The sequence below is a fragment of the Trichechus manatus genome, unplaced genomic scaffold (genome assembly GCF_000243295.1).
Source record: "Trichechus manatus latirostris isolate Lorelei unplaced genomic scaffold, TriManLat1.0 scaffold00003, whole genome shotgun sequence".
NCBI lineage: Eukaryota > Metazoa > Chordata > Mammalia > Sirenia > Trichechidae > Trichechus > Trichechus manatus.
This window is the reverse complement of record NW_004443939.1, coordinates 31,804,936-31,816,255: the sequence shown is the minus strand read 5'-3', so window position 1 is coordinate 31,816,255 and position 11,320 is coordinate 31,804,936. Positions and strand designations below refer to the sequence as shown.

At 33.6% G+C, this 11,320-nt stretch overlaps 1 protein-coding gene across 11 annotated transcripts in view; it reads right to left on the bottom strand.

Annotated features, from left to right (window-relative positions):
- The window catches only part of ADGRL2 (adhesion G protein-coupled receptor L2), a 180,067-nt gene that overhangs the window by 129,256 nt on the left and 39,491 nt on the right, over nt 1-11,320 (bottom strand). The gene's annotated exons all lie outside the window — the stretch shown is intronic.

The window sequence follows — 11,320 nt, the reverse complement described above, 5'->3', positions numbered from 1 at the left end:
AGTAAGGATATTGTTGATGTGTTGTGAGATTGTTAACCATTGTCATAGGGCAACATTTGTAGTAACTGTTAAATGGGAGACTGTTTTGTCCTGTAAGCCTTCATCTTAAGTGAGAATAACAGCACAATTAGAAGAGCGCAGTCAATGTCACTTAAATGTGTATGTAAAAATATTTTTGAAAAGGTGTTAAAAAAAAAAAAGTATGTCATTAGTATTTAACAATTTAGGTAAAGAAATATTTATGTACAAATAAGTTATTAGAAAAACTTCAATCAATAAATATCTGATATATATTATGGTGATTTCTGTATATATGTAGTGTGGGCCCCACAGCAAATACATAAGCTGTGGACCTGATCAGAAACTCCAACCATGTTGGTTTATGTTGTGTGCCGTTGAGTCAATTTTGACTCATAGACCCTACAGGACAGAGTATAACTGCTCCACAGGGTTTGCTAGGCTGAAATCTTTACGGGAGCAGACTGCCAGGTCTCTAAACATGATTTACAAAGATTTTTCTTTCAAATAAATCTCTAAAAATGATTTACAGAGATTTTTCTTTCTTTCAAGTAACATTAAGCTGCCTTTTTTACACCTGACAAATGATTAACACCTGGTAAACATTTTTAAAAGTTTTGATTGCTAAAACGCAGATAAACCACACTCAATGACTTCTAGGGTCATAGTATCCATATCCCAAAGAAACCAAGTGTTTTTTGCTTTTTAAACAAAGTGAGGGTCTTAAAATAGCAGTAACAACAACAAAAAACCATGTATGATCGGTACCCCAATTCCTAGAAGTTTACAATTTTGGTGGACTGTGGCTTAAAATAATTTGAGACACAGACTAGATGATTAAATATCCCTAGTTTACTTAGGTCAGACCAGGAATTTGTCTTATTCCTATAGAGTATCTGTAGAACCTCAACTACACACATTAAAATATTGAAAGAATTCACCGGACCCTTCCTTTTTTAACACTTATGTAACATCTACTACGTATCTGGCACTCTTCTCCATACTTTACAAATATAATCTTTCTCATCCTCCTCACTTTAAAAGATAAGTGAGTCAAGGTGCTGTGATTCCCATCCAACCAATGTGGCTCCAGAGCATGCTCCTGAGCACTGTGTCGGGCCACCTCAGTCATGTCAGTTGCAGCAATAAATTCTGATGTAGAGATGAAGACAAACATTTTTAAGTCTGAAAGTCAATCCTGAGAAACAGCCCACTTTATGTGACCTTAAAGTGAAAATATTTATCATAACAAACTGTTACTTCAGTGGCACAGTCAGGGGAAAAAAAAAAAAAAAAACTATTAAGAAAGAGTGGCTTTGGAGACAGAGAACCGGAGTTAGGACTCAATATTGTAGGATGAGGGGGTGGCGAAAAGTGGTTAAGAAGAGCACCCATAGTGCTGATTCAGAAAAGAACTGACCTACTTTCAATCCCACCACATGCCCCAGTCCATAGCTTGGAAACCATAGCTGAAAAGTTTTGAAGCTAAGCTTCCATCAATAGTTTCAACTGTTTAAAAACCAAAGGCATGGAATACCAATAATGAAAGTCAAGAATTTGTAATAGTTTTTCCCTCTGTCTGAAGGTTTTAGTTATACACTAACTTACTATGTTATCCTGAACAACTCATGAACCACTGTGAATCTGATTCCTCAAACTGAAAACAAGGGTGGATTAGATTATCTGCAATGACTTTTCTAAATTCTAGAGTCTCTAATTTAGTTAAGTTAACCAAGCATTTATTGATAGGCAGGTGACTCTCCTCCTTAATACAGGAAAAGCACAGTAAAGTGCAAATTCTAGTGGTCTGAAACAGTCAAATAATCAATGAAAAAAGTAATTTTATAGTACATTTAAATGAGTGTAAAATATTACTTACTGTCCACCTTATTACTGATTAGTACAGGCTTAAAGGAAAATAAATGCATACAGATTACAAAGTAACAAAGACTTATAACTGTAAAAAAGTTGAGATTCTTAAATATGTTCTCATGAGAGAATATACACATAGGTATGAAAGAAAGAAATGATGAAAAGTATCAAGATAGAAGTATCTGCTTTAAAAAAATATTTCAATAACACATTCAAAGCATTTATAATGAAACCAACCTGAATTCCACTTCTGCTCAGGCATTAAAAAATTTTTTTTTAATTTTGTGAATGCACTTCTATCATGCCAAGTCATAAGGGACACTTTTTGAGTTGAGCTTTTACTTTTTTTAATATTCCAAAAATTAGCTTAAACATATGCTAACTTTTTTTAATGTCAAGTATTTAAAGTACCTTAGCTGATCAATGAAAGACACAAAAATGTGATAATTCTCAAGGTCTGGATTCCTACTCAAATGAATAAAGATTTATTCCACAGGCATTTGATATACAGTATTCTCCTTTCAGCACCTTAAAAAGTTGAACTACGACAGCAAATGCATAATTGATTTATAGGGGGAAAAGAGTTCAAGTGAAGGACACATTATTAACTGTGCATTAGGGAGGCAAGGTAGATGAAAATGTTCCTCTCTGAAACATTTTAAAGCAGTATTAAAAAAAATGCAAATGCAGACACAGGTGATGCTCTCTATTTCACATAAGCACATTAAGTCACACAATAAAGCCTAGGATCCCTCCAGAAACAGTAACAAAGGGACAGACTATATATCAGCTCACAAATAAAGGCCAAATCTTCCTCCATTGTGGACATATAAGAAGTGTATTGCACTCAACTATTTTAAAGAATAAGATTTAACTATTGTTCCAAATTTACCAAAGTCCATCAAGAACCTAGTCACAACATGGTACAATACTAGATTCAGGTAAATCAAAGTTTGCATCCTACATACCAATGAACAATGCAATTAAAAGTCGATGGAACATAACATATTCATAATGTCCTATCACTCAACAGCACTAAAAAGATGTTTTAGTAAAATTTGACTTCATAATTCTGTATTATTTTTAAATGGTAGAAATAGATCTTTATTTTCTTATACATTTTCACCCATACCCTTACGGATAACTTCTCAAGTCAGTTTTTTAACCAAACACTAGAAGATAAGTATTATTAGGGAAATGGGCTGGCAGTTGTTCACTCTGCCTGTCATATCGCTTTAATGCAACCCTGATTTGCCTTTGTTCTGACAGTAGCAAACAGCTGCTTGTAAATGAGCCACGATCCCTAGGCTGCCTCCCATTATTCCACACTTTTATCTGACAAGGTCACTTGCTGCAGGGATTTTGAGGAGAAAGGGTGTGCGGCCTATAGAATTAAGAGTTTAAGACACAGGCAACCCAGCTATTTTTCTTTTTGTAGGACTGGCAAATCAAGACTTTAAAAAAAAAAAAAGTTTTTTACTCAGCAAGCAAGTCAAACACTTTTCCTTTAACATTAATTTCAAAAACTTAAAACTGTATCACAAAAGCAATTCACTTTTCCATAAATCCTCTCTCCTTTACATCTACATGTAAGCTGTATGAAAGGCAGGTTTTAATCACAAAGTAATATTAACAAGAAATTATTAAAAAAATAGTCAGATGCTGCTCTTCTGGTATTTTACAATGAGAGAATTCAGATCTGGAAAACAGTGACTAGAGAAAAACTTTTGGGAAAACTTGAGAATATAATCTGAAGCTTTCTCTTGGTTTTAAATTTCAATAAAAAAATAATTTATGACTAATTTCATTAAGGGAAAAAAAGGCAGGGACGTCCAGGATCAAAAATTTCATAACTGCATTCTAGGTTGACTGTAACCTTTAATGAACTTTGGTGCAACACATAAATTAAGCTAGTCTGAAACTTATTATTAAAATGTTTGATCAATATTCCACCAATGCTGCAAAAGGTATAATTGACACTATAAAGTGAGGTTCACCTTTAATTTTCAGCTTGACCTATGATCTTCAGAAGGGTTTAAAGCCACATTATGACAATCTCATTCAATTAAGTTGTTTCCAAATAGAGGTATGCAGAAAGAGTGGAATGGTGAGTTTTCAATGCCATGGATGAGTGTGAAGAAACAAGACATGTTGGAGCAGCCACCCATCCAAAATGAATCATGATACTGTGGTTTTGAAAGTTTGTGAGTGGGAAAAGATCTAGGAAACTCTTTACAATTTCTCAGGATAAATCCACCTGAATGTCACACAGAGATGTCACTGGAATCAACACTTAATTAATTCTAAGCTGTTTTATTTCACAAATATATTTTCTCAGTATGCTACTTTCTTACCTACATCTAAAATTAGAGTGCTTTGGACATTTTTCCTCATCTTGATATACAACCATCAGAAGGAATATGAGCTGATCATAAATTTTAGTATTTTATTAACACTTAATAAACAAAACTGAAATTCTTTTCAGCAACACTAGTGCTTTGGATGTGTTTACTGCTAAGAATTAGACATTTCTACATTGGAGAATTAAAAGCTAAAAATTAAGTCATGAGCTCAATTTATCTCATCCTTTCCAACTACAATAATATTAAAGCAATATTCATAAAATATACCATCCAAGTTTTCAAAACATTTCTAGCATCATGCCATCTAATAACGTGGCAAATTTTACCAGCGCTTACCTCATGTAGAAGTAATTTCAATTCCAAAACTATTTTTACTATCTTAGCTAGGTTGCCTCTGTACACCTTGGAAAGGCTATTCTATTTTGTATCTCTTATTCTTGCCTACAAACTCTATTTACTTCTGATGTTCAAGTAAATGGGTTTTTCTTTATTTCAGTTAAACTAACTTTCTTACTGTCAAGGTACATTTGTAAAGTACCATATTTAGAGTCATATTAAAGAATGAGTATTGTAACTAAATTATGTTTGAATTATCCAGTGCTAACCAGTATTCACATAATAAAAAAATAAAAAGAAGCTAATGGTAATCTTTTATGACAGCCTTCGCCTTCTCACAAAGACTTGAACACTCCAGTAGTTCAGTATTAACAGTACAGGACAGAAGATTTTCAGCTTCATTTATATTCAGAAGCAGGCAAATCACCAAAACTCATTTACATCTCTCCATTTTCCTTACAGCATGTTAACAGAGGGTGGTCTACCCATACCATCTTTGAAATAGGTAGGTGGCTTAAAACGCCTTTACATTTCAGCCAAGAACCTGAATTAAAAATAAACTTGAGCTTTAACTTCATCATTTTCTCTACAAGATGCAACAATACAGAGTAAGTGCAGTACTTCGTTTGTTCTCATTTTAATCTACATTCCATATAAGGGTTTCATACCATAAATTTGCTCATTTTCATCCTGCATGTTCTCTAAAGTGTTAATTTGAACATAATTTAAACTCATCACAAGTATCATTATGTGATATAGCCAGCAAAATCATCTAGTAAGAAATTGTGTTTCTGATATTCTTATTTTACTTTATTTCCTTATTTTTGCAAATAGAATTCTCAGCAATCCTTTACACTGGTGAACACTAAACTACATTAGTAACACCATCACGGTAGGAAAATCATGATCATAATGCCTGTGTTCTGGCCCTAAGGTATCCAGAAAAACATCTACACAGGTACATATAAAAATATCTAAGTGTTCTCTGTTGGCAATGACTTTCCAGTATAAAGGTACATAATAATTAAAATAATGTCCAAGGACATATGCCGCCTTCTACTTCGTATGACATATGAGTATTACAAAAGTCAGACTGAAACACAAATGTCAAAAAGCACTGATACTTGATAAAATATGAATAAACAGTCCTTGCAATAGGAAAATAAGTAGCCCTGGTGACACAGTGGTTAAGCGCTCAGCTGCGAACCAAAACATCAGTGGTTCAAACCCACCAGCTACTCCTCTGGAGAAAGATGTACAATAAAGTTACAAACATTTATGAATCATTATTATAAATATATTCAAATAAAAATATGGATGATTTAAAGCCTGTATTTTTAAAAATTATAAGAACCTTTTCTTGAGGGAGAGGAGCTCTACTACTTGCACTTACTTAGAATAATGTCAAATTTCTAAGGAAATTATTTTCATATCCATGAAAACTTAAAAATCAGCAAGTTGTAGCTTAACTTCTTAAGTTTTTACTCACAACTGGTCCCTTTCCCTTGAGATTTCAATATTTACCCAACAAGAAGGGAATATTATTAGCATTTACTAAAGCTTTAAACAGGATAAAGGGTATAAACCTAAAAGCAGAAGTTCAATACAAGTAATAGCAAACAATACAGACATAAAAAATTTCATGAGCAGAAAAAGGGAAATCCAAGAAAAACAAGCATGTTTCTGGTTGTTTTAACTATACTAACATATAAATGAATAAAGTACAGGCAGAACCAATTTTTACTTCAATAGTATCACCATCAATTAAACACCAAAACCTTGATCATTTCATAATAATATTCTTTCTGTACAAATAGATGTGAAAATGCTTTCATTAAAACTAGTTGCTCTGACAATTTAAAATGTAGTTTATATCCCTGTATCCTGAAAAAATATTTCATGACCCATCATTTTTAACTATGGCAAAATTAGATTATCATTATGGGTTCTATCCAAAATACATAAAGCTATTATTTAAAACTAAGATTAAAGTCTCCATTTTCATCTCTGTTTTGCTTTAAAACTAATCCTTCCAATCTGAAATGTCACTTTGTAAGTTTTTATATATATATGAAAACGCCTATCAAAATACCCCAAGAAAGGATAAACAAGAGTATTTAGTTTTGCTTTTAAATCACTTAAAAATATAAATAGTAAAGGAACACTGGTCATTCCCTGTTTTGGGACTGAAAGATGTGCTAATAAAAAAGATCTAAGGAATCCAAGTATACCAATTTAGATAATTACAGGGCAATGATAGTTTATGTACAAATTTTCAGTTTCAATAAATGTCAGGTTATCAAGGTATGTATTTGTAAGAAATGAACCACATTTTCTTCTCCTGTTATAAAAAACTCTCATGAATACAATGAATATGTATAAAAAGCTTTAAAGCTTTATATGCAGATACATCAATATGTACAAAATTAACTCAATAATTGGTTGGCACAAGCCAAGTCTTTAATTTCACTGAACTGTCATAATGAGTGTTACTAATTTTTTGTTGTTTCATAAAGGAAAATACGCGTTTCCTGCATGTTCAATTTTGGTATGATATAGCTCTCTACTGTTTTCAAGATATGTAGTCATCAAACACTGACGATGTAGATAAAATGGTTAACAAATTGTTGTGTAGAGATCTGAACATTTAATAAATGAATACAAAGGAACTGAAAATTAAACTTGACTTTATGAGAACACAATTCAAATCTCCCATTTAAAAAAAACAAAAGCTAACACGTCTGCCTAAATAAACAGAAAGTATGCACTTGAATACATAATGTCAATTTTAAGAAGACATAAAATATACTTTGTTTTTTATAAATGTTTAATAAATCAGTGTTTTCGATGATCAATTTGACTAACAGCTTCCTCTCTCTCTCTACACAACAAACAGTAAGAAATTCACTTCATTATCCATACATTTTAAAGAGGCTATTCAAGTATTCAAGCTACAGGCAGTCCCCAGATTACAAACGATTTCTGTTCCTAAATCTGTCTTTAAGTTGAATTTGTACATAAGTTGGAACAGTTAGGTATGGTTCATACCTAATGTCAGCTAGTCAGATGTTTAGTCAGGTCGGCAGTTCAAATCCACCAGGTGCTCCTTGGAAACCCTATGGGGCATTTCTACTCTGTTCTATATCCTTTAGCTTCCCTTCACAATCCCTTTATTTCACTGTAAGCACAATTGATCTTTCCAAACACAATCTCATCTGGCCAACCTCTTGGCTACAATTAGCTCCTAGGATAAAGATGGAAATTCTGGTTTGGACACTAGTCCTCTGAGCCCACCAGCAACGTTTTCTGTTCATTAGTCAAATACGACATGCACTCTTGAGTTCTCTACAAGGATTACTTGAACCCCGATTTGGTCTGTTGTACGCTAATATGCATCTTTTTAGTTAGCACATATTACCAGCATACTATCTGCAAGGAGCTGGTTAAAAACAAAGACATGATTCCTGCCCACGTACAGCCAATATTCTAGAGTAAAAAAAAAAGCAAGGTGCACATAAAATAGAGATATGTGCATGCTATAATGAATACTAACAAAAGAAACAAGTGAAGCAATAACATCGTGTTGTATTTGGGGGGAGGAGAGTGTTTTAATTGAGCAGACATCTTCTCTGAGATGTTGCTGTCAGTTGTCACCCAGTCACCCTCCCCAACTCACGGTAACGACACAGTGGAACAAAATGCTGTCATCCCCATAAGCTGCAGGTTAGACCTTTGTGATCCACAGGCTGATTTTCAGAAGTAGATCTCTGTCTTAGTCTCGAAGCTCCTCTGAAACCTATTCAGCATCACAGCAAGAGGTAAGCCTCCACTGACAAGACAGGTGATCACTGTGCATGAAATGCACTGGCCAGGAATCCAACCCAGGCCTCCCACATGAAAGGCGAGAATTCTACCACTGAACCACCAAAGCCTCATCTTCTCTGACATAGGAACTTTTCAATTTAATCCAAAAAGAAGTAATCCTGAGAAGTACAAGGGAAAATGATTCTGGGCAACAAAACTATAGGTATAAACTCCCTCAGGTATAAAGTCCCTCAGATGTTAGAGGAACTAAAATTATGACCAGAATGTCTGGAGTCAAAGAAGTTTACAAAAGAATAGCTTCATATCAAGTTGGATCAATAATCAGGAGCTAGATCACTTAGTACCAATTGAGGCCACCAAAGGGCTTTTAACTGGAAAAGAGAGTGATCCAACATATATTTATATTTCACTTTTGCTAAGTGGTGGTGAATTAATGAGGCAAGAGGGGACAAGAATAATAAAGCTGGCCACTGTACCAAGCAATCACCTTCACAGCACCTATTCCCATTCAGAATGTATTTAGTTAATGTATGTCTACAAACATTTTAACTAGACTTGCGCTCCATGAAGGAAATAACTTTGTCTTGTTTTTCTTCAGCAATATCATTAGTGCCTAGCAGTGCCTGGCATATAGCAGTGACATATATATATTAGCAATGAAACCCTTAAAATGTAAAAGAAAAAAGTCAGTAATTTTTATAACACACACACATCTATTCGAAGTGGAACATTATTAAGTGAATTACAAGGGTATATTTCATGCCAATGTGAGCTTGCATATTTTCCTGGGGAGTGGTTACCTAGCTTTTATGAGGTTCTCCAAGGGGTCTAAAAGCTCCAAAATTTTAAGAACCTGGAAAGCCTACATCTGATCATAAATACAGAAAGTAGAGTTGTCACAGAACATAAATAATCTAAAATACAACAGGGAATGAAATAGAATCTAAGTTGTTTCCTACACACTTCACAGATGGATATGTTGACTCCTGATTAGTCGCTCAAATTAAGCGCAAATGTAAGACAGATTAAAAACAATATTACTTATTCCTGACTTTGCAATGAAATATTTATTTTTCCTTTATAATTTTATTTCATTTAGTAACTTAGTATTAACAAATCCAAGTAAGGAAAAGCAGTTCACAATCATATCTTTTTTTGTTTTTACATGAGAAGAAAATTATAGAGACCTATTTAGTTAAGTATCTGTGCAAAAAATACCATATTTTGCACAGATACTTAACTAAATAGTGACTGCTGAGTATAGAATTAAATATGAAACTCACTCAGCAGCCTCGACATTGTTTTCTCTCTCATATATCAGTAACGCTGCCTCCTAGCCTCTGACTTTCTGATACAGAGCTAAAAAGAGCTACATGGAACAGGCCCATGAGCACATAGCGAAGAAGTCAGAACACCCCAGGGAAGGAGGCTGGTTTGTTTTTATAGACACCCAAAACAGCACTCCTCTTTTTCTATGGGGCTAGTAACAACACTACCTTGTCCACTGGTATAGCAAAATACTATCTTGTATCCTGGCTAATTTTGTTATTTTTGGAAAGCAGACATTTCAAAACATTGAGATTTTATAATTATCGAACGCTAACCATAAGAATAGTAACTTACTGCCCAAGATCAAGTAAGATGCGTAGAGTTGTGAGATGAGGAAAAAAAAACTATTTTAGAAACAAAATCACTAGAAACACTTTGCAAAGTTTGTTTTCTCTCATCTACCCTCTCTAACATTTGGCTAGGAGGAGGAAAGTATCTACTTAAAACTGCTTAGAAAAACAATTTAAATTACTGCTTTCTGTTGTTGTTGCTGTTTCCCAAAGTTTAAAAAGTACCAACTATTCTATATAACATAGATCTCAAATCCTTCTGTCTATAAACATAATGCAGTTAAGTAACTTTGTGTAATTTATTTGTAATCACAGACAGCAATTTGTTTTCTAGCATTAAAAACATTTACTTGCCACTTATAATTTTGTGCTTCAAGTTCACCCTTGGTTAACGCTTGTGAAGACTCACAGGAAGATTCCTGTGCATGCTATGAGAGTACCTATTTTACTCCCAAAAAGAAATTACATACATCCCAAATCATCAGAGACAGATTACTTTCTCTGTTGCATGATAAACAATCAAACTAATAATTCTATTATTAAGATATGCATGCAGAGAAGTGGATCTTGTATGGATAATGAATCCAAGATTACAAAATATCTTCCATCAGTAATGCAGTTTCAATAAAAATTTCCAATAATTTTTATGGACATTTCTACATGTTATTATTTCTTTAAAATAACTCTTATCTGCCACAATAACAACTCAAAATTAAAACTGAAGTGCAGTTTTAATTCTTTATTTTAAACTTTTCTTTTTTTTTTAAGGAAATAGTACTTGTTTATGTCTAAATACTTAAAGGGAGCCAGAATACATAAAACGCTGTATTCATTCATTGAACCAACATAGCACTGTACTTAGATACTAAATAGGCTGATACCTGTTAAGTACTATTCTGTGAAACAAAACCTAAAGAAGAAAAAGGGAAATTAACAGCTTCCTGTTCTCATAGAGCTTACAGTGCGAGACACATAAATAAAATATTTACAGAAACTAAGAGTGTTATGAAGAAATAAATAGGATGATGTAACTTGGGAGGTGCTTTCCATATAATGGTTACGAAAAGCCTCTCTGGGGACTGGCATTAATTAGAGCCAAGACTTGAAGAATAAGGAAGTCAGTTATGTGATAAGCCAAAGAAGGAGTTCTAGGCACCAGAAAAAGGCAAGCATGTCTCAGAAACTGAAAGAAGGCAAGCACACGAAATGTTAACATTTCTTTCCTATTCTACTGAGAACAGGCTGGCTTAACATTAAGAGTATGGACTCTGGAGTAAGGAAGTTTGG